This window comes from Neopelma chrysocephalum, unplaced genomic scaffold (assembly GCF_003984885.1).
Source record: "Neopelma chrysocephalum unplaced genomic scaffold, ASM398488v2 Primary Assembly neopelma1_94729, whole genome shotgun sequence".
NCBI lineage: Eukaryota > Metazoa > Chordata > Aves > Passeriformes > Pipridae > Neopelma > Neopelma chrysocephalum.
Window position 1 is genome coordinate 99,717 of NW_020923435.1, and position 21,346 is coordinate 121,062.

At 37.0% G+C, this 21,346-nt stretch overlaps 1 long non-coding RNA gene across 2 annotated transcripts; it reads right to left on the reverse strand.

Moving 5' to 3' along the window:
• Positions 1–8,979: 8,979 nt before the first annotated feature.
• LOC113980578 lies at positions 8,980–21,019 on the reverse strand. 2 transcript variants are annotated; one of them, XR_003538164.1, is made up of 3 exons: positions 20,906–21,019; positions 20,388–20,415; positions 8,980–8,989 (listed from the first exon to the last, which is right to left on the reverse strand). It is a non-coding gene; the product is annotated as an uncharacterized LOC113980578 (long non-coding RNA). The 2 variants fall into 2 exon arrangements; XR_003538165.1 differs by lacking the exon at positions 8,980–8,989 and adding an exon at positions 19,483–19,558 and having other exon boundaries at positions 20,317–20,415.
• Between the last annotated feature and the right edge of the window lie 327 nt (positions 21,020–21,346).

A 21,346-nucleotide genomic window follows, 5' to 3' on the forward strand; every position in this document is an offset into this window, starting at 1 on the left:
ATATATATATATATATATATATATATATATATATATATATATATATAAAACCCCAGTCGTTCAGTGTCATTTCATTCTCACCCACCCCAAAGGATCTATTAACAAAGTACTGAGTTACCCTTGCCTTCAATATTCCTACAGTCAAAGTGTTTGGTGGCTGATCCCACGTGACACTGGGACACCCCACTGACTGGACTGTAACCACAGATGTGTGCTACCAAGCAGTGGTTACAGGGATGCTGCTGAGGATAGCTCATCAAGCTTAGTACACCAGGACTCGCTCTTGACACCACCAGGAGTAATAGAAAACATTTGGATGGGATGTCAGCATATCCTGTGTCCATACTGCAAGAAGAATCATTCATGCACCGATGCTTGAAGGTGATCACGCCACACATCTACAAGACCCTTGCTAGCAGTAGTGTCCAGTCTTGCATGGGGAACGTACTGGTGCGCACAAGGGTGCTGGCACCTATCCTATCTGCTGGACTGCTCCATCCATCTTCCCATCTTGCCACATCCCATGACAGACACTGGGCAAAGAGAGCCAATGTCTTCTCTGAAAAGGTCGACCGCTTTGGGAGAGGCTGTGTGGTCACCCTGAACTGTATCATATTTGAATTATTAAATTACTTAATAGGCAGTATAGTTGTTTCCATACCCTGACACCTTAGCCATACTCATACTCAGAGATCTGTAATGCCTGATGTTACTCCTGATTTAAACAGGAAGTATCTGTAGCCAAGAGGAGCATGGGCTGGCTTTTAGGGGTGCACATTTATACTCAATCCTGGCAAGCTCCCAATGACCACTTTTCCTAGAAGACAAGGCTTGTAGTTAGCAAGAATATTATGTATTAGACTAATCAGCAAAGCTGGAAAAATGAAACAAGTTTCATGTCTCTCTAGATTATTTAGACCTGTAGAACCTGCAGTTCTCAAAGCTGAATACTACCTGATAGTAATTTCTCAGAGATCGGATAGATATACATCGATTAGACTACTTTTGAATGAAAAGAGGGCTAATATCTGTGATGTACAGACATCGTAGAGACTGAGAAGGAAGTCCTCTCTAGGACAGGAGAAACAGAGTCAGGTTGTAATGTCTGGTAAGTGTTGAACACGTTTTCTTGCTTTCCAATAGAGTCGTGAATTTTATTGCCTTGTCTTCACAGAATATTCTGAGTTGGAAGGGACCCACAAAGATTGTCTTATCTTTATAAATTCCAAAGTTGTAGGCAGGGAAACAGATTTCCCTAGGCCATTTAATTTTCTGTAGATTTCCTACAAAATGGCTGCTGCTTTGTGTGATAAAAGGTGTTGCCATCATATATGAGTCTGTGCTCTGCATGTTTTTAGACCCTTTCAACCATAGCAAAGTACTACAGCAGTTCATCTAAACGTTTGTAAATTCCTGTCTCTAAGAAAGGCCCTGATTTTCACTCTCCAGATTACAAGAACAGAAAAACTGCTGTTAAGGATCTTGAAATTGTAACTCAATAGAATTGCAAGAATAAAGAAACATAGATGCCTGAATCTCTGTTGCTATTGATGCTGTATGGGAACTTGGATCAACTTGAGTTAGCAGAAGATTTGTTAATCATCATAGTCGCACTGGAAACAATTTGTCTGCAGATAGGAAGCTATAAACACCAACCATATGCTAAAATGAAAAACTCCTTTTGCCCTACTAGTTACTTATGACTCTACATTATATATTACATTTTTATATATGCAGTATTTTTACAATAAAGAATCATTGCCACTTTGATGATAGCTGAGACACTCTGAACTGTCTCCTAGAAGCAAGAAGACATTGCAATATAACAACTTTAAAAAAAAATTGCATTGCAAATCAGAATTTAAGATTGTCAGAAATGGTTGATTCAGGCAAGTCATCTTTCAAGAGTATTTTTAGCCTTATAGAAGTTTTAAAAAACTGTCTTGAAGTGCAGACATATGTTACCCTATTCAGGTGAACACATTCAGTGTTTCTTTCCCTAATACTAATAAAAATCCACATGTCTTATGAATCCATCAGTAAAATGAAAGGATATATTTTAAGAATATGTATTGTTTAAATGTTATCATTGTTACATTTAATTTCTTACAGAATCACAGAATATTCTGAGTTGGAAGGGATGCACAAGGATTGCAAAGTCCAACTTTTAAGTGAATGGCCTGTACACTGTCACATGGAATTAAATATATGCATCTGTATTTAAATATTTTTTTGCCCCTCCTGTGTACATACAAACTTTTCCAACCATTTAGGATTATTCTTTTATTTACAAGATAAAAATATAATCTATAGAATGTATAAAAGCTTATTAATATTTATATGGTTTCTAGCTGTATAAGAATATCAGATTAAGAAAATTGTTCCAGTGTCTTGCCTGGTTTTACAATGTGATTGGCACAGATTGGGTTCTTCACATATGTAAAACCCAATTGACTTCAATTATATTTTGCAGAGGCCCAGCAGATTTATTTACACAGTAAGATCTAGGCCATAATGATCAACTAAAATAAACAATATAGTCACATAGGCTTATGAAAATTAAAACAGAAATAAGCAGTTGCTACTCCACTAATTTTATATTGCTTTTAATTACCATATCTTAAAATGTACTTAAAAATAGAAACAATTTTAAGTTTGGCAAACACAGAAATATATAAACACCAGCAGAGGCAAAGTCCAGACATTGTATTCGCTGTTATTTTTGATGTCTCACAATCTCTATTTCTTAAAAAAGAAGAAAATGTAATAAATCCACTATCACAAATCAAAAGTGGAAAAAGTATGATTTACTTGTTAGAATGAAATCCAAAGCACATAAGGTCTGTACTACTCATACCAGCTGTTTAAACAGCATACATGAATTTCATGTCTACAGGTACAAATCTTCAGAAGTTGTGTCTATGAGAAAAATAGATGCATCATTATCTGTAGTTGACTTTACAAGCCAGATTTGTTACTTTGATTTTTTTAGAGGATTTGCAGAATCTTCATACTGCACTAAAAGCCATATCTGTGGATTGTATTTCTCTTTTTACCTCATTATATAGATATTGAGCATGTAACTTTTGCATTATATTTTCTCTAACACATTGCTGCTATTTCTTTAAACAGAATCTGCATTTTTCTTAGTCCTGAACAGTGGTATGAAATCCATTCAATAAAACTGTGAAAGTACATGTCTAAATGTCTTTTTTTTTTTTATCTTCATGAGGACATTCTACAGTAGGCAGTAAAGTATTTCAGTCATTCCAGAGTCATGTAAACTATCCTAAAAATGTACTGGGAAGATGAGGAAATGACTGTAGTTCATTATTTTTTGCAATGAACTGACATGAAAGAATACGTTTTAAAGAATCCAGTGACTTAATTTTCTTTACTAGCTGAATATCAATGCTACCATTCCAGAGATATTTTGACTATTTAATGTAGAATGAATTCTTTGATAAACAATTACTTGATTTTTGGTCAAAAAGAAAACTGGGTTTTGGGAAAGTTTTTTTCTGCTCTGTCTTTTTCTGGTAGTAAACCGTAGCAGGTTTCAGCTGCCTTGTTTCAAAATCTTTTGGGTTTTATGAATAACTCTTAAAGTTTTACTAGAACTTGCTGCTATTGTAATTCCTCGAGAGAGCAGCACTAAAGTAGTTAGGAAAAATATCTTACTCCCAAGACACTTTAATGCTCAAAGTCATAAAGTGTCACCTCTCCTTGCATGGATTAATATGTAAAGCCCTGGTTCAGCAAGGCATACATGCAAGGCGTACATGATGCTAAGCCCAAACCGTAGTTCCACTGACTTTGATTGGTTTACACATGTACTTGAAGTTATTTTTTGCTTAAGTGCCTTGTTGCTTGGGGACATAAAATGCTGCTTCAGGTAAAGGAAGGTGGTGTAACCTGGTCCATTGATACACAGAAGTTCCTCCACAATTTCAGATATTAATTTAAACCTATGTCAAAATCAGACTTTAGAGCTGCAAAGGAATTGGGAACCAGCTGGAGAGATGAGTGGGAATTGAGAACAAATACTGCTGCTGTCAACTTCCACTGTACTGGTGTAAGACCATGGCAAGTATAATACCTGCAGTTCCAGATAATCTATCAACATTTAATTTTTTCTTTTCTTTTCAAAGTGATGTTGCTTATCATAGCAGAGTAGAGGATTCTTTCTTTTTTGCATGGTGTATTTGTGACATTTTTACCATTGAGAAGCAATGCTGACATACGCTGGAAATGACAGATAGCATTAGCGTAATAAAAGAGTTAAATCAAAACCAAAGCACAGATGTATTTTTCGTTGTTTTGGAAGTACTGACCTAAGCACCTCTGTGAGATTTTTCTAGTAAAATCTAAAAATATTTGGAGATGACTAGTGCTCTCTTGTAATAGCCTAAAAGCACTGACTTGTCATCAAGTGTGTTTGAGATGCCTTTATATGGAGCTAGTTTCATGCCTGTTTGCAAAGGGGGAATTTTCTTAGGTCTTGGTCCATTACGGCTGAGACATTATTGAATGCCAGGTGTCAGGGCTTAAACCAGCCTGTCATAGGTGCAAAACACTGCAGAGGGAAGAAAAAGGAAGGAAGGAAAAGGAAGGAAGGAAGGAAGGAAGAAAGGAAGGAAGGAAGGAAGGAAGAAAGGAAGGAAGGAAGGAAAGGAAGGAAGAAAGGAAGGAAGGAAGGAAAGGAAGGAAGGCGGAAGGAAGGAAGGAAGGAAAGGAAGGAAGAAAGGAGGGAGGGAGGGAAGGAGGAAGGAAGGAAAGAAAGAAGGAAGGAAAGAAGGAAAGAAGGAAGGAAGGAAGGAAGAAGGGAAGGGAGGGAGGGAGGGAGGAAGGGAGGGAAGCTGGATAGTAAAAAAGCAAAAGCTGTACATGGAAAAGCTTTTAAGCAGCCCTTCTGTCCTAACCCTGAAGGTCAGCATGTCACTGGACTAGTTCAGGCTGTGTAGTCACTGTCCACAAGTCTTCATGAAAAAAATTAAAATGAAAAATTAAAAAAGCTTCTTGTAAAATTATGTTTAGAATCAAGCATGAGTTTTGATTCTGAGTTTGATTCTAGCATGAATTTTCTTTTGCTGATTAAGTGGCTTTCATGTTCCTTGTTTACTTTTATGGATCAAAAGACATCAAGATACCTCATTGAGCAGTTTCTGCCCCAGAGATCTTACTGATCTAATCTTTATGTCTGTGATCTCTAATTCCTGCAGTTTGTCCAGGTACTCCCATCACAAGGGACAGAGCTGAGTAAGCAGTCAGTGTATATACTAGCCCAAAGGACCATAAATAAAAATGTTTTGCACCTTTTCTTTCCTGCTTCCCAGAATAAAATCAGAAATTTTCAGGTTTGCTGTTGCTGAGGAGAAGCTGCTGTGTTGCCTTTTTTCCTAACATCTACTTCTACATGCTCTCCCACTTCTCACCTCAGGGTGTGGTTTTTCATATCAAACAATAAAAAATCCCAACTCAATATCCTATATGCTACATTACGATAATTTTCAGACAACATGCAACTGGGCAGAGAGCTATCCGGTTAGGCTGTCAATGAGTGCTGTTATGAGATAATTGAAAACATATGTTGGCCATGCACACCACTGCGATTGTCCTTTTGCTGATGATTAGGACTGATCCTCCCACAATGGAGATGCAGACTCAGAGGGGTCATGAGTTCTGGTCTGCACCATGATATATTTTGAACATTATTATATGTTTTTTCAGTATGTTTGGCTCTATGTAATTAATAATTGTCCTACAGTATATTGTCCTGTTCCACCAGTACAGTCTGAATTCATTGATATCATCTCCTTAAAAGTTTGAAACCTCCCAGTGACAGGAATATTAATGTGCCAACACTGTCATATCTATTTCAGCTCATACATATGCAATGTCTTTGTTTTCAAAGATTTATGTCAGACTTTGCTGAAGTGAGGTATTCTACCATTTTAGATAATAGCATGCCAAAGTGATGTTATCAGGCACATTCAGCATTCATTCAAGCAAACGGGAAGGAGCACCCATTTCTTCATAACTTAAACACAGAGAAACTGTTATTTATCCTTATTTGATGAAGAAATCTTTCAAGGGGAAACTGTATTTTTAGAAGAAGATTATGGTCATCCTGTGGATTATCTTTTAATTAAGAATGGATGATTTGTGCCCACTCTACTGTAGCAAATGTCTTGCTGCTAATGAAGTTTAAACAGACTTACTTTATTTAATTACAGCTAATCACTAGGGTAAAATGTGGAATTGTCTTTGATCCACATGTAGAGTGGTAATCCTTGTGGCAGATAGCATCTCTCATTCCCTCAAACTCTTTTCAGTTTCTCCAGGAGGTCCCAGCTTAACTAAGGGTTAATTGAGATAGCTGGACTGGTGTGATTGATGTATTTTTGTTCAGGGATGCCATCCTGCCTTTCCAAGGACTCTCTCTCTCTCCCTCCCTCCCTCCCTTTCTCTCTCTCTCTCTCTCTCTCTCTCTCTCTCTCTCACACAATCTCCCCCTCTCCTCTCCCTGTGCAGTCACCTTTAGGCCGTGTAATGTAGTAGATGCCTGCTTGTTTGACATGAGGGACCTGAGAGGTCCAAGGTCCTGCTGGATCAGTGAGTGGAACAGAAACTGCTGGAGGGAGAGCAGAGGTTAGGAGAGGGCAGCAGAGACCAGTGTAAAGCAGAAGAGGGCACTAGTAAACTGACCTATTTCAACTACAACTCTTTACACTCCAAGAAGAAAAAAACGATTGAATATTGAAGGCAACATACCACTTGGTCAGGGAGTAACACCAAAGGTATTTTATTTAATTTTATTCTTTTGTTTTCTTTAAATATTTTATTTATTTAATTTATTAAAAAATAGTGATCCTCACATCCAGGAATGTCACAGAAACCTTTGACTTCCAGTCTTTTAAAATGTGGCAAGTACAACCTGTGAAAGTGAAAAGTTGGCAAAAGAATACGGGAAATCCTATTTGCTGTGGAGAACTTTTGATCTCACAGTTTTGCCTGGTGCTTGCTTACAACTCTTCCACAAAAATTTTCCTTAGTTCCACATTCCCAGAACTTTCTGAGGCTGGTGAAAACTGTGGAAAGAACCATCCAGAGAACTCATATTCAGGAAATAGAATCGGTCACAAGGAATAAAGTTTGTATAACTATTTTCTTATTGTGTTTTGTACTTTCAACAAATATTGACTGAAAATTGCTGGACTTTTATTCTCTAAATTCATTTTTTCACTTTGTCTTTCCATTTTGTTTTTCTTTCTATCTGCATAGTAAAGTCGTCATTGTCTGAACTATTCTGGTTTCTAGTTGCCTTCTGTTAAAACAGAGTAACGTTGCTTATTTCATTCTTTGAACACAGGATATTTGGGCTTCTTTTGTTTGTTTGTTTGTTTCAAAGAGTAATTTGAAATGGAAACACTTATTTATCAGTCTGCTCTGAAATATTAACAGCTTTAATTAGCTCAGTGAAAAAGCTGTTTGCTTTTATTTACAGGAACTTTTAACTTGCACACCAGCAATAGAGGCTGAAGGTATAGAATATCTCTTTTGTGCAAAATTTAAATAATTAAAATAGAATAGTTTGCAATTACTTTCCACGATAATGCGTTAAACATCTGCAGTTTTGTCTCTCCATCGGGATCCATAGCTGTGCTGAAGTCACATCCTGATAACATCTGCAAGTTAGTGATAGCTTGTGCTTTAGTCTTTATGGTCTGCTGATGAGAGATTCTTCAAGAGCTCCTCAGTCATCAGAACCACTGTTGAAATTTTTGCTTGTGACATCCTGAAGGTGGCTTGATTTACATTTGCCAAATGTCATAACGCATGAAGATACTCAGTTAAACTATTTAACATCCTGGCCCTTTTTCACTTTGCTGCTTTGGAGCTTTTTTCTCCCCTCCCTTTCTGATGAAAATGCTTTTCACTTTTTCCCAAAGATTGTGAATCCAAACTAAATTTTCAGTGCTGAGATTTATTTTGTTCTGAGTTACTTCAACACATGGATGAAGAAAAAAATCATTTAAAAAAAAGTTTGTGAGGAGGAACAACATCATCATTCCTGCTTGCATGGCAACAACAGCCGCATCCACATGAAAAGGCCAGCTTGTTAAACATCGTGTAACACTGATTGTACTGAATATTTTAAAGGTCAGGTATTGACAAGCACTGAGCTGCTTATGTTTCCCTAATGGCCGCAATTACATCTAAGCTGAGTAAGTAGTCAATAAACAATGTATGTAGAATCTACTGTATGTAGAAAAAGTGTTTCTTTTATTTTTCCAAGACAATCAGCAATCTTCTGGTTGACATCCAAATGCAGAAGCTAGATCATGGGCTCTTTGATGAATGAGGAGGACAAGGGAGAGGTTATGGGTCTTAGAGACCTTGTGCCTGTCTGAGAAATTTCAGGTAGGCTGTCTCACGGTCAGGCGCAAAGTGGATCTCTGTTGTTTTGCACAAGTAAAGAATCTTAAAGAGATTATACTTACTTATAATGTCCCTCATGCAATGTGACTTGCAACTGTGTCATATATGTAGCCAGAACATATTCAAAGGATCTGAAAGGATTCAATTAAGCCTTAATTTAAAGTAAAATACTGATGACTTTTATTGCTTACATACTCTCAGTTCTGCTGTGAAATTAATCATCCTTCTTACGAGCACTTTTTCTCAGTCTGTGAACAAAATTTCTAACCGTATTTGGAATAGTATAGCAACTTCACAATCCATTCTTGGAAGTGTGTGTAGACCTGCCAAATAATAAATGAGGCTTTGGGAGCCCCCTTGCAACACAGCCTATAGGGGAAAAGAGATTTATCAAAATAATTGTAAAATATTAACAAATAAGACAAAAGACTGCAGATTCATTCAATTTCCTTCACAAGCTACAGGCTTTAGTGTAGGTACATTATTCTGCCAGCTGCCTTGCACTGCAGCAATTACTGCTGACTGCTGAAGGAGCAGCTTGACTCCTCTCCAGCCCAGCAGCAAGAGATTGTGGGAGAGCAGCCAGGCAGAGAGGGACACTTAAACCATAAGGATGCAAGTGAGGAGAAGCTGGTAAATGCCCCCTTGCCCCCTCTCCATGAAGTCTCAATGCAAATAGTATTTTCATAGCAGCAACTCGCTTCCAGAGGATAAGAGGCTAATTCATTGAGTATCATTGCTTTGCAGCAGAGTGACTTTTACAGGCTCCAGCTGACATCAGTTGGTCTCGGTGTTGCACAGATCAGAAGATACAGTTTTTTGCACCAGAAGGTTTTCTGTAAAAATAAACTATGGCAGAATGTAAGTATTAACCCCATCTTATAGCTGGAGAAATGAGCTCAGACAGACTAAGTCTCCCATTCAACAAAGACTTAACTCTCTGCTTAACTTTCATGGGACCACTCCAGGGTTTTAAATTAAACACCAATTTAAGTGCATTGCTGGGTTGCAACCAAAATCACAAAATAAGTCTATAGCGGTTCCAGGACTTGAAATGTGAGTCTCTGAGGTCCAGTCCAATGCTTTAACTCACAGAAACATCCTTCTTCAATTTAAGTCTTAATCTGAGGACTTTTCAGTAAGAAAGACACTTTCAAAAGGTTTAGAGATTGGCATGGATCAATGACATATCTGAAGCTTTTCTGAACCTGTAATAAGTGTGTTGTTTTTACAATTAAGAGGAAAAGCAAACTAGTATTTTACATTACATCTCTCTTCCTCTGCAGGGGTACAAAAATATAAAAGAGAAGGACTGCAGATTAATTCAACTAGAAAAGCTTGTCATAAGCCTGAATATTTTCTCATTTTGTTCATTTTTTTTCCCAACAGGTAGATAAGCAGAATAACATGACTTAGTGATGCTTTGTCGACATCAATTTATTTGAAGACAATCATAAAGTGTTTGAAGATAAGAAAGCAATGTTTCAACCTGCTTCACTGAGCACAATAAAGACCTTCCCTTGTACCACCAATACAGCCTAGTATTCACTGATGGGTGGTTTCTGATCAAGAATCTCTTCAGTCTGTTAGAAACCTGAACACAGCAATGAACTGCTGGAGCTTTGATTTGCCTGCCCCATACTAAAGAAACAGGTTGAAATTATCATGGCTTTTTTTTTTTTTTGTCCTCCTGGTTTCTGCAAAGCTATAGGCATATTTTATGTTTGTAGAGTTCACTTTGAGAACTATCATTCTGCTCTGTTAAATGACTTTATTTCACTTTTACAATACTTATGTGATCAATGCATCTTCAGATATTCAGATGTCTCAGTATCATGGTAGTCAAAGGCAAGGTAGTTTCTCTCAGGTACAAGTGGAGATAATTGTAGGGCAGACATGATAGAAAAGTAGAGGGGAAAGTCAAACAATTAAACTGGAAAGGAATTGGTTACCTCTGATTATCAGCCAGTTTTGAATAAATGGCAGATTGATTCAAGGCTAGAGAGAAAGGAGTGGGCACAATAGACAGCTCAATGTTGAAGCAAGGTCAAAGTAGGAAATCCAGACTCTTGGGGTGCTTCTGCATAATATGCCATTTCAAGTGCTACTTCTAACAGCAAGCATGACTCTAGCTCCAAAACAGCTAACATCCAATGAATCAGTAACCTTTTATTTAGTTTCACTGTAAACTGAGTAATTGTCCCAGTTTGGGGGAACAATGCCACAAAGAATAATGAAGCTGGTCATTTTGAAAGTTCACAATTTTCATTACCATAATTGCCTTTCAATTTTGTGGCCAGTGATACATATCTCCACATTATTGTATAAGTGTGCTCTTCCATTGTTGTTTCTAGTGGTCTGGGAACTGATAGCCTTTTACAGCAGATACATTATGCCCACCAGAAGAGGAAATGAGTCTCCTAAAAACACACAGTCTAATACTAAAATAATTACAGGAGCAATGTAGGGAATAACCTTTAGATAGATATATACACTTGAGGATGTTATCTAAGAGGTAAAGCTTGGAAAGTGGTCAAAAAAATAAAGCGATGTATCACAGATATAGCTTGATATCTCATATTTAAGCATAAAGTGGCAGCATGAATTAGCAAACAAAATGAAAAGGAATTCTCAGTCTGGAAGTGAGATGTTGCCAGAAGCATGCCAGGAAAGAAACTCAGGAAGGAAAGAGTGGTGGCAGTATGAGAATCGAGACAAAGACAAAAAGTCTTGCATCTGTGCAGAGTAACAGTGAAATGAGAGTTTAAATAGTAAGAAGCAGAATTTGAACAGTAGGGAAAGAGGAGATTGGGTTTTTACTATTTATTTTCAGTGGAGTCTTTCCTCTCCTGCCCTGCTTGTAGGCTGTTCTTTTGACTTCTAATCTGATGCAGGACACTTCTATTTGTTTTTCTGTTTGGATAGCATGAAGACGCTCCTTTAATATCAGGCCCTTCACTGCAAGACAGTGCTGAAGGTATTGCCCCTGAAATTCAGTTATCTAATTTCTTTGCTGTAACCCCCTTCCCTCCATAAGTGTTTCTTGGCCTGCAGTTAGAACTGAGTGTAGCTGAGTACATTAGATGTAGAATCTGGGAAGCATAACATTCCCGGTACTGGGGATTCTGGTAAACCCCGGACCTCAGCAAACCCACTTATACCAAAAGACTAGTTAAAAACCTGCATTCCTCTATTTGGGTTGGGGGTTTTTTTGTTGTTGATGTTTTGGTTTTGGGGTTTTTTTTGCTGTAGCATTCCTACTGTCTTTTTTTTGCAATATTTTTAATTTCTGGTGTCACTTTGAGTGTCTCTAGCCCTTTTTTTTCTATGAAACTTTACCCCACCAGAATCATTTTGGAAAGAGGTGTCATACAGGGCCTGGTGTAACAGCTCCGGTTCATGTTTCTGAGCATAATAGTGGAGAGCCATGTGTGCAGCTGAAATTTGTGAAAGTATATATCTGGTGGCAATTTCAGCCATCACACTGTCCACATAGCTGACACAGGAGCACTAGGGTATGAAGGTCATGAGCAAAGTCATGCTCTGTCATGCCTTTGTTTATAAAACTCCCTGGGCTTACAATACATGACCATACAACTGCTGAGGTGCTGCAGCCTGGGGTGTCAGGGAAATACCAGTTTCATTACGATTCTTGAAGCCTATCATGTTACACTTCAGAAGTAGTGACCAGTTTATTTAAAACAAAGAAGCTTTGACCTTTCTCCCCTTTCGAAAGCAAAAACACATGAAGATAAAGTGACTCATTTCCGGCTTTAAAGAAGCTCAAAGAAAAATTTTTTTCCGAAGTACAGTTTGTGCACTTTCTCTTCTTCCCCTCTTTGCCACCTCTTCACCCCTCCCTGCCTTTTGCATAAATATCTCATTCCTTTCTTGTCAAGGTCAACGTATTTATTACTTATATTCACTTGTAGTTCTTTTTCACTTTTAGTTTTCTTTCTTTTTTCCTTCCTTTCTTTCTTTTTATCTGTGTTGTTTATAACCATGACCCTTGATCCTCCAGGTCTTAAAACAGCTTGGCTTTTAGCAGCTAAATCTGACAAGATCAGCATTTTTCTGTTTATTCTGAGAATATTATTTACCCTCTGGTGTTTTTAAAAGCAATTCTATAAAACATTGCTTGGAAAAAAGTTTGTAGCATTCAAAGACTTCCATAAACCTAGTGCTCAGCATAGAGTAACTTTTAATTCTTATTGCAGAACTCAGAACAATTAAGTTTGATTTTCCCTCTCCCTGCAAAACGTACCTACACAAATGCATTTTCCAAGAATATTGGTAAGTATTTCACTATAAACACACTAGCAACCTACTAGTAGTTAGCACAATCTCTTGCAGTAGTGTAAAATATTATGAAATCAGACATATTGTATGATCAATTAGTTCCTAGAATAACCCTATTTTTATATAACTACAACAGAGCTGTATTTATTCATTTGGGGGGTTTATTGGAAATAAATGATTGTTGTGTCGGTTTTCTGTCAAAATATCAATCTTGTAATCTTCAGGAAGTCAGAATATGACAGAACCAATGACACAAAAACAATGTATCCTTGGTCTAACACGCCGATTCTTAGTAAGTGTGTTAAATTTACACCCATTTAAAACAAGCCAATTTAAACAAGCTCAGAAGATTTTCAAGAAGGTGATTGCTTAAACACAAGTATCCCCAAGTCCATGTTAAAAATGACACTGCTGTTAGTGCCTTTTGGGAATTGCAGAAAATTACAGATTTTCCCTCTGCAATTTCCTTTTTTCCTTTCCCTTCCTTTCCTCTTTCCTCCAGCTCTCTATTCATTGAAAACCAATGGGAATGAAGCTCTGCAGTATAAGCAGAAAGTGGGGATACAAAGAATGACAGAAAGACATCTGCAGCAAAACTGGAGGATTTCTGTGAGTGAAAAATGCTGCTGTTTGAGAGTTTGCTTTATAGGCCTTCTGCGTGAGAGTTACAGAGACACAATAAAGAAACCTGCCAGCAGCAGTCAGGTCACCAGGATGTAAAAAATTTCTTCTCAGAGCAGACTGCTAGAAAAAGAGATGGATGGACAGACAGAGAGAGAGAGAGACACACAAACTTGGAAAATCTTCCCAAAATCTCTGAGTATAGATAAAATGCAGACTTCAAAATCCTTGGCCTCTGGAGAAAATAGTTTCAGAAATATTTTTACGGTGAACTTAGGAGTTTTACCCAACTCAGTACTACTCAGTTACTTCACTAAGAATGTTTCTCAGGAGACTGAGATGTCCTCCACCATGAGAGTACAATGCTCATCTATGTTTCATTTGCCCCTCTGTGCTTTCTACAGGGAGGTGAGATCAGTAAGGGTAAACATTTGAAGAACTGCCATGAATTTTCAATGCTGGTTCTCAGCCTGGAGGTAAATTCTTCTGGAAAGTTTGGTAAGATTCTGTTCATCTGATTTCCAATTAGCAATGCACATAATAAAATGTTTTTCATATTTTAAGGTGTTTTTCAGGGTGCTTTATTTTCTAGCTTAGGTAATGTCAAAACTGGTTATTTTAGAAGAGATTGCTTTCTGGAAGGAATGTATGCTTTGTTCAGTTTGAAAAAGAGGTGAAAGACAGATAAAGGAAGCTGAAACTAAGTAAATGTTGCAGAGCAAATATTAAAATATATAATTTTTTCTTGCTGAGGGGCTGAATTTCAGCTTGCACAGAAATTGTATGTGATTGACTATTTAAAACGTGCTGAAAAGAAGGAGGAGATGAGGATAATGTTTCACAAACACCCTTCTACTAGTGATTTGCTGTGAATTTTTGATAAATCACTATTGTTTTCTTTGTGTTAGGGTGTTCACTTCCTTTATCACAGTGCTGTGAGGAACCATTAGGTATCTATACAAGATGTTTTCAAAATCTATTTTTTTACCACCATCATGATTCATGGCATAAAAGAAAACATTTACATCTTTAGCTGACAATTAATATGAAACCAAATTATTGCAAAAGCAAAGAAACTGCCCTTGGTAAAAAGGGTTAATCCAAAACTAGGATAAGTTAATGGGAATAATTTCAGTATGTTTGAGTGAATGGCTTAGTTTCACATACTGCACCCCATAAAAATCTGGTGTAACTATAATGAGGCCAATTGAAAGGGTTCACAGAACCTTTTATCTAGTGGGGAAAAACTTATAGCAATACACAAGCAAATGCTGCATGCAAGGTAGAGAACTAAATTATAATTGCTGTAGAAGACAAGAATTTCACTTTAAGGGAATCCAAGTTTTCTGCATGCAAATTTTACACCTGGAATGTTGCAATAACAAAGTTTTAATCATTATTTCTTCATGGTCTTTCTTGAAGTGAACACATTGCAGTGTTTTAACATTTTATACAAAAACATGGTCTAGACATGTACATGTACCAGTGGAATGAAATCATTAATAATCACTATCTAAAATGAATTACATTCCAAAAGCACAGACTAATGATTTATCTTTTTTTTTCACAGGGCTGATCTCTATCAGATTGATTTATGTAGTAGCCAATCATGTTTCAGTAAACTCCAGCATGCACATGCATTTTTAAGTGATGATAAGTTGTGATTGTCAATTTATTTTTACACCAGAAACCAAAAAAATTTTAAAAAGCACCCAAACCTGCAAGAGCATTAGTATGCTTGCCAGCAGAAAAAGATGCAGAAAATCTAACTTCTCATATTGCTCTTTACCTTCCATGTCACATGCATGCCCAAACTAACATAATGGGATACAAAAACACCTATCCTGAGTGGGGAGGGTTAAAAAATGTATGATTTGCTATGACAGATGATAAACAAGCTTATTTTTTACTTGCATGTTTACATTATTTGCTTTGGTAGAATGTGGAGGGCTTTTTTACATTACATAATTTGCTTTGATAGTAGATGCTTTTGTTGGTAGTTGGAGTGATTGGCAGCTTCAAGCTGTTCTTTTTAATTGCCTTTACACTTTGCAAAATTCTATGTTTGGAAGACACTGTTTCACAAATAAATCAAGTGTGTAGAGGTGTGTGTGTGTGTGTGTATGTGCAAGAGAGACAACTGGAGAAAGAAAGAATTTCTTCAATCAGATGCACTACCCATTCTGTTTTGCTTTTATCTGTATCTCCTTTAACTGTGCATTGGTTTGTTTCTATCTCTTTCTCAGTTCCTCTCTAATGGAACAATATAGTGTTGGTTTGGGTTAGGGCTATCTGTAGAATCCTATTCATTTCACAGGAAGCAGGGGATATGATGGAGTCTTAGGAAAAAATAAGGAAGAATGGGCGAGAGTACATCCAAAGTTCATAATTTCTTTTTTCATAAAAGGAAAACAAAAATACACATAAAGAAAAAAAAAAGGTCTGCATTGTATTCTTTGCTTTCCTGTGTTTTATCCTTTGGACTAGTTCTTAGAGGATATTTTTCACATTTTATTTCAAGTCTTAATTAAATTATTTTATCTCCCTCTTATTTCAGACCACAATATATGGATCCTTTGGAAAGTTTATTTTTGTTTTGTGTTTTACTGGCAAAGGGAAGGGAATTATATTTTGTTTATATAAGTAAGAGTTTGGAAGCAAGAGACAGTGTCTACAGCACATGAGCAACTGCTGCCCAAGTCTGTAAAGAGTTGCTGCAAACAAGCAATTTGAAAACCCAATGTCTAGTGACATCTTCACATTTCAAATTAACCAAGACAGTTCTGAATTTCCTATTAATTTTATTCCCTGAAATTATAATGGGATGTTCAAAAGGTGTTTATTTCAGTAGTGACACTATTTTTCTTTGATTAGCAAACCTGAACAGTTTTAGAAATTTCATAAGCAGTTTTAGGGTTCTCATGAATAAACAAGCATATGTTTTAAATGGAAACATTTCTAAAAATGCTGTATAAAAATGTATTTTTCTTTACACACAAGTACAGAAATTCTCTGCAGTGAGGTATAATGGCCAGATGGAAGTTATGTTATATGGGTTTGTGTTCTGAAAATATGATAAAAACATTGCATAGAAAAGATCCAAGACCTTTAAGCAAGCAAGGATTTCAGAAAATGTTGTTTCCCCATCTCAGGTTTAATTGTACAGAATATTAATTCTTCAGACTAATACTCAGCAGCTCACTTTCTTTTTAACATCTTCATTAAAGCTGTTAAAATATTTTAAGTACATTCTTTCCCTATAATTTTTCCACAGAAAGAAGTAAAACAGGATAAAGAAACTCACTGGAATACCACTCAGCAGATTCCTTAAATAAGATACATAAAAGACTGTGTATTTTCATTTAAAGTCTTGTCTTAATTTGGGACTATGGGAATGGTTTATATGTTTAGCATGTGGATGTTGAATACCAGAGTGGACAGGATTGTGTACTGTTTAGTTACAAGGGCTTGTGTAGTGTATTCTACTGTATTAGTTTTATCTCATGATGAAAGTAAATTAATAAATCAGAAAGGGAAAAGATGGAATATGAAATAAATATGCTAACAAAAATCAGAATTGGAAAAATTAGTTCACAATTGACACAGAGTTTTTTTCCATGAGACTATTAGGGTGTCTCTTTAATAAATCTCAATTACTACCATGTACTGATGTCACACATGGAAAAATAATAAAGCGGAGGCTGATCAGCACAACTGTGCGCATTCAAATAATCTTACACGAACCAGTTCAGAAGTTTACTTTAGAAAAGCAATGCTCAAGGAGTACTCATATTTTTCAAAACACACCAACATGTCTAAGTAATTCTGACATATTTAGGGTATTTCTCTTCTCATCACCCCTCAACCATCTTCCAGACTCAATAGACAAATGAGGTGAGGTGAAAGCCAATGACATAACAGAATATAGATAGCATGCATAATATATTGCATTAGTGTCCTCTGCATGACATTATAAAGCTGTAGATGTCTATTGGACAAAGAAATAAACAACAAACATGTTTTTTCCCACAGTAAAACAGCAGAGTAAAAACACAAACTGCTCATACAAATATCATCACCACAGACATATCTTGCCATCCAGCTATATAACTGAAAATATTTTGATCTATATGACTCCAGTGGCCTTGATCCAAAGCTTATTGAAGCCAATTAAGAATCTCGATCATCTTTAGTGAAATTGGACCTAGCCCATTAAAAGATTTTGCTCTAGGGGAGTAAATGGAGGGTTTTTAAGGGCCACCCTTGCATGTCACTTCCATTTATCACAAAGGAAAAATACTTCCCTTCATTAACACTGTATAAGGCAGCTTCCTTTTCCAGTAACTCTACTGTATGTATCAAACTCTTTCCCTTAGCTCTCCGCTGATCCCTTATACCAAAGATGACTGCAAATATAATGTGATATTACTTCTCAAAATAGTGCTTAGGAAGTCAGTGTTTCCAGAACTCATTCACATAATTTTTCCCTGCTGCAAAGCTCATGTGGGTAGTTTATGAATGACGACAGCTAAATTAAAAGCTATCCTATCTGCATGGGCTAAAAGACTGGGAAAACTCAGGAAACTATAAGCTAAATAGAAGTGACAGTTATAGGCACCTTTCATGTAAAAAAATCTGTAAACTATTTCCTGTTGTGTCCCATTTCAGAGCTGGAATGTACTGCAAGGATCAGGAGCGGATTAGGAAGCTAAAACACTTCTTCATTTCTTTCATGGATGTACAAACATAATACTGGGCATGGACTTTTTACCTATTGTTGATTTAGCCTAATAATTTCTGAGTTTTTAATTGCACACAGTTCCCTAAGTAGTAAAACTCAACATTATATTATATTGCATTATATGTATTGCTAAATACGCATTACGAAGACAGTCTTTCATTTTAAAAAAACACTGTCTATATACAGTTCTGCAAATATATCCTTATGAATGTTTTTTCCATGTTTTATCTGACTGCACGCAGAAGAGCTTTTTCTGATAAGCTTAATATTGGTGTGTGTTAGGAACAAAAACAGGTATTGCCTTCTCATCCACAACAAGTCAGTCTCTGATTTTTGCAGTCATCTGCACTACTTCTCTATACAATGGTGCCTTTTCTGACTCAGGTGGTAACAACCAGGAGCCTACAGTAATCTCTGATCCATATGATGCATAGGGAATTGGCTGATGTAGATGATGCATATGGCCCATATGGGGATCAAACCTACGACCTCAGTGTTATTAGCACCATGCTCTAACCAACTGAAATAATTTAAGGATTGTTCAGCCTGGAAACAAGAAGGCCTCAGAATGACCTAATTGCAGCCTTCCAGTACTTGAAGGGAGACAACAAGATGGAGAGGGACCTTTTACGAAGGCATGTACTGACAGGACAAGGGGGAGTGGTTTCAAACTGAGAGTAGATTTAGATTAGATGTTAGGAAAAATTCCTTATTGTGAGGGGAGCGAGACCATGGAACAGGTTGCCCAGAGAAGCTGGCGATGTCCCATCCCTGGAAGTGTTCAAGTAGAGGTTGGATGGGACTCTGAGCAACCTGGTCAAGTGAAAGGTGTCTCTGCCCATGTGGCATGATGACTAGATGATCTTTACGGTCCCTTCCAACCCAAACCATTCTACAGTTCTATGATTCTATGAAGAGGATTGTGAGGATTTACAGATTCATCTTAACACACCTATGCCCTTCCAAAATGATACACTTTCAGAAACAAATTCTCCAGAACTTTCACACTTTTGAAATCCTGGTAGACACCTTTCTTAAAACACAATCCTGAATTTTTCTTTTCCCCAGTGCAATGGTCAGTTGAATAGGAAGCCAAATATTAATCTGTATTGCTCCCACCTCATGTACTGGAACACCTTTGAACCTACTGGAGATGTCACACTCCCAACTGGAGCACCTGCAGACAGAGGTGTTGTGTGGCAACATCCCTGCCTTACCTCTTACCTTGCAGAGGCACAAGGGACACTGCCCATCCACACAGAACACAGGTATGTGTTTTGGCAAATCCATGTAGGAAGTGAAAAATCATAAAATTTTCCAAAATTTTCCAAAAAATCATCTCCTAGGTTGTATATGTTTGAAGCTTTGCTTTTTTGGGGGAAAAAAAAGAAAGCCTCTATTTTTATAGCATTTCAGGAAAATATTTTAGCCACCTCTTCTGCTTTTGGGTAGTTTCTGCAGATAATAGAATACAGCATACAATATATAAATATATATACAATAAATTTATATAAAATTTAAATACAATTATTACTGTCTTTTAAAGAATAAATATGTCAAGCATCAAAAAAACATTCTAGGTCTACTGTGCTTCAGTTTGAGTAAAAATACCATTTGTTCCTCTTCAATGAATATTTGAGGAAATAAAATGACACACCTGTTAAATTAACACATTTAATGTGCACCAAAGCTGTTCATTTGCACAGTAAATAAGTTAAAAACTTGATTCTTATATAATCCACTGTTCAATCTGACTGACTGCTGAACCTCCCTAATCAAATACTTCTACATGATATTGAAAGCTACATTACAGTCCATTATTAGCTTGTAAAATGAAATTGCTGCAACGTTATGTACTGTATATTTGAAGCAGTAACAAATTTATCGGTGATAGATGAGCTAATGGATGCATTGTATTGCAATAAATATAAATTCAGAGTAGCAATTGGAAAGCATTAACATTTTTATATATGAGTTTAGGCATTTATGAGGCTGATCCAGCTAGCAGTAAAAACTAAAAAGGTGTTCTTGCTAGCTGCCATTTCTGCATTGGACTGTCACAAGTAAAAATAAGTGGTCTTTCTTTGCAGCAGGGCTTTTATATCCAACATAAGAGACAACTGAAAGAGTTTTGGTAAGTAGCTATCATTCATTTTTCTAAGAAAAAGTTCTCTGTATACCTGATCAGGAGGTCAAAGCCAGACACTGCTTACCAGTAATTTTCCATGGCCTTGCTATCAGTGTTTCTTCTTCTGCCCAACACCCCCTCCAGTCTTTCTCCCACAATTTCCTCTTGAACTATCCAACAACTGCTGTTGTTTAAAAGAAGCAAAGCCATTTCAGGAGAAGAGTCAAAAATAAAGTGAAAAAAGACAGAAAACAGCAGCCAGCTGCAAATGCTGTGAGGAAGACTGGGGACTTCTTTCCTGATATCCAGGCGTCTTTCATAGAAATATTTGAGAGAATGGGTCCCCTATGGTCTTACAGCTGGTAAGCTGCACAGGAGCTTGGCATACTGCAGGCAATCCCCCCTGCCCAGGCAAAATACCAGTACTACCATATTCCTTCGGAAAGGCAGAAGTATGACAACACTAGCAACCAGATTTGGGGAATCACTCGTTATGACAGCCAGAGGAAACATAGAGGCTGAGTGGGTGTGATGCAGGAGGAAAAGAACAGGCAAGTCAAAAGGCAAGGGATTTGACTTAGGGCAAAGGACTGCAGGATGGGGAGGAGGTGGTAAATTTTTATATGGAGGTGTGAAGTTGGTTAAGAACCATCAGCATCCTCATGTGTTCAGACCTTGTCTTGCAGGCGGGTTGTTTGAGTAGTGTTTTGCAGATGCATGTGTGTTCTTGCACAGTGATGCTTTACTCAGCAGTATTTTCTTGGCATTTACAGCCAATATTTTCTTCACGCACTATCCTTTTGTTTCCAGCTTAGCAGAATGAGGGTTCTGTTGCAGACTTAGATGTCACAATGCATTTGTGATATAAGCAGAAGTGTGTCAGAATGTGGATGCAATTACAGAGTTACTGGAACGGGCAGAAATAAAATAAAGTGTTTGAGTATTATAATTCAGCTTAATGTGAAGTGCTGTTAGTTGCTTGTCACTGAATATCCTTTTAATTAAGGAGTCTTGATATCAAAACATGCTGCATTTGGGTAGAGACCAAAGATATATGTCACCATTACTCTAAATTTGTAATTATGATTATAGTAGAGAATCACCTACCTTGTTAG